The 2706-nt window shown below is 36.8% G+C and overlaps 1 non-coding gene across 1 annotated transcript; it reads left to right on the forward strand.

The window, feature by feature from the left end:
* Positions 1 to 505: 505 nt before the first annotated feature.
* LOC131234071 (small nucleolar RNA R71) lies at positions 506 to 612 on the forward strand. The gene has a single exon (XR_009165484.1). It is a non-coding gene; the product is annotated as a small nucleolar RNA R71 (small nucleolar RNA).
* Positions 613 to 2706: the final 2094 nt, after the last annotated feature.

Raw genomic sequence — 2706 nt, forward strand, 5'->3', positions numbered from 1 at the left:
TTGTCCATTCATCCAACTAAAGTTTGGATGATTTTTCCATCCAGGATTGTACGTATTGGAGTTAGGTCCAGTAAAAGGTCTTTGATAGTTGTTTACGGCATTAGCATGTTCATTCAACACTCCTCGAAAGGCGGGTATTGTAGGACAATTTTCAGTTGTGTGAATGTTGCAATCACAGATGCCGCAAATAATTTCATTAACCTTATCCTTCTTTCCTTCCATGGCCTCAACTTTCCTTACGAGCGTAGTCACTTTACACTTGAGGTCATCCTCTTCTTTCAAGAGATATAATCCACCTTTCTCCTTTAATTGGGTCGGCCTAGACGTGGTGTTCGCCATTGGGTAATAGTCCCATGATTGTGTTTTTTCAGCAAGACTATCGAGGTAATCTCATACCTCGTCAATATCTTTATTAATGAACTCTCCATTACACATCATCTCGACCATTTGGCGCATGGAAGATATCAGTCCATCATAGAAAAAATTTGTAATGCGCCACGTTTCAAATCCGTGTTGTGGGCATGAACTGACCAAATCTTTGAATCTTTCCCAACATTGGAAGAATGTTTCATCTCCCTTTTGGGCAAAGTTCATGATTGCTTTTTTGAGGGTAATCGTTTTATGATGTGGGAAGAATTTTTTTATGAATTCCCTCCGCATGTCGTTCCATGTGCCAATGGATCTAGGACGCAGTGAATGTAACCACGTCTTAGCTTTCTCTTTTAAGGAAAAAGGAAAGAGTTTCAGCCTGATTGTATCCTCAGATACATTAGGAAAATATAATGTAGCTATAATCTCATCGAACTCTTTCAAATGTAAATATGGACTTTCTGATTCAAGTCCATGGAATTTGGGAAGGAGTTGGATAACTCCTGGCTTGATGTCCATTTGTCCTGTGTTTTCAGGGAAAATCATGCATGAGGGCGTACTCACTCCCGCCGGTTGTAGATAATCTCGTAAAGTACGGGGCGGGGGTGCCTGATGCACCTCGTTCTCATCTTGGGTATCCTCCACCCTGGGTGGAAGTAGAGGAGGTTGGTCTTCAGCCATAACTTCAATTAACTCAGGGAAATTCGAGTGGTGTCTAGTCCTGCGATGGATAGTCAACCCCTCAACCAATCCTCCTTCAGTCAAGAGACGTCGAGTGTTGTCACGGGCCCACTTGGGCATGAAACACTCGCAGCCCTCAATCAAATTCAAAGCCTAATCCTAAGAAAGGAAAAGAAAATCTAAAAGGAAAGAGAGGGAGAGTTGGAAAGAAATTACCAAATTGAAGCCCCTAAGTTAAAAACCTGCAAAATAAAACAAAATAAGTTAGATTCTAAAAAGAGAAGAACAATCCTTTAAAAGAAAGATAGCAGTAAACTGATTTCTAAAAGAAGGAATTCCTAAAAGAAAGTGAAAATTTCTAAAATAAATTAGGAAAGTCCTAAACTAGAAAGTAAATTACTAAAAGAGAACTGAAAAATAGAAAGTAGGGAAGGAGCTTACCGAATTAGAAATTTCTATCTTAAAGGCCTACAAAATAGGAAGGTTAGTTTCTAAACAAAAATTCTAAAAATAAATTAGGAAACAAAATTAGATTCTAAAAGAGTTAAAATTAGAAAGTTACTAAAAATAAAAATAGAAAGTTAATTCCTAAAAAGGGAAATAACTAACCTAGTTTCTAAAAACAAAAGAGGAAAATTTTCCAAAAATAAACTATTTCCTACAAACAGGAAAATACTAGAATTAGAAAATTTCTAAAATTTAAATCCTAATTTTAAAAGTGGAAAAAGTAGAGAAAATAGGAAGGAATTACCAATTTAGGAACTTATGTCAGGATCCTACAAAACATGGAAACAAGTTAGTTCTAGAAATCAATTAAAAACCTAAAACTAAAGTTAGTCAAATTCTAATATTAAACTAATTCTAAACCTAATTACTTTCAGAGAATCGCAACTGTCAGTCCCCGGCAACGGCGCTAAAAACTTGTTCACTCCCCAAGTGTAGGGTTGTGATGTAGTAATAAACTCGATGAGACCGAGGTCGAATCCCAAGGGACTGATACCTGTACGTTACCTGAAACTAACTAGAAATAGGACTAGCCTAAGATGAAATCTAAATCCACTATAAAGTGATGAATAATGGTGAGAGATTAATTTAAAACTTAAGGAATTCAGAGGAAGGAGACTAGGGATTCAGAGGATCCACTTGTAGAGATCAGGGAGATCTTATGCCTGCATCAAGAATCATGGAAATTAAACTGAACTTATTTGATTTAGTTTTCATGAGATGAAATGTATATGAATTAGAATGGATTCCATCACCAAACCATGCCCAGGAGACAAGGCAAACAATAGAATTAAACCAATTACCAACCAATCAGATGATTATGAAGGTTAGGAAGGATACCGCCATCCAACCATGCCCAGGAGACGATGGCGAACAACAGGGCTTCCTGACATCACAATCAAAATACGGAAAAAGAAATACTCAAAGCCATTGCAAACCCATTGTAATGTCAGTTACAACAGGCCATTAAAGACTACAAATATTCTCATAATAAAATTAAATCAAAAATCAATTCAGTCTAAATAAAAGGCATAGCAACAGTCTCCCATCACGCTACAGGCTTCACCTCTTAGCTCTAGCTAAGAGGTTCAACCAGACATGGATGAGCTGGATCTCTTAAAAATAAACAAGTTAAAATAAAAGGAAGAAGAA

This window comes from Magnolia sinica, chromosome 18, assembly GCF_029962835.1.
Source record: "Magnolia sinica isolate HGM2019 chromosome 18, MsV1, whole genome shotgun sequence".
Classification (NCBI taxonomy): domain Eukaryota; kingdom Viridiplantae; phylum Streptophyta; class Magnoliopsida; order Magnoliales; family Magnoliaceae; genus Magnolia; species Magnolia sinica.